The following is a 391-nucleotide window of genomic DNA, read 5'->3' as shown; positions in this document are numbered from 1 at the left end:
CGTTGTATTTATACATCATGCTACACTGAAGGTTTCGCGACGAGGGTGGATCTCACGCTAAGTGTTCTCACCCGAGTAAATGAAATTCTATTCCTGCTCCCCACTCTCTCCGAACTCCTGGAGCATCCGACGCCATGAACTCGTGTTTGTTTTCCATTTTTTCTCCATCAGGTGAGATTTTAATTCTCTCCTTTCCTAAACATGTCTTCACATTATTAGTGACCTCCATGCCCCACAGAAAACAGGGGATCCTCTGCCGCTCTGCTCATCAACTGAGAACCACGTCCCTGTCCACCGCCTCCACCCGCATCACGTCTCCGAAGCCGTCCAGGGTCCCGTCGCATCTAAGCCTGGAACGAGATGAGTCTGCGCTGTTCGTTTCTTCAAAAGG

Source organism: Pteropus vampyrus, unplaced genomic scaffold, assembly GCF_000151845.1.
Source record: "Pteropus vampyrus isolate Shadow unplaced genomic scaffold, Pvam_2.0 Scaffold760, whole genome shotgun sequence".
NCBI lineage: Eukaryota > Metazoa > Chordata > Mammalia > Chiroptera > Pteropodidae > Pteropus > Pteropus vampyrus.
Note: the sequence above shows the minus strand (reverse complement) of the source record.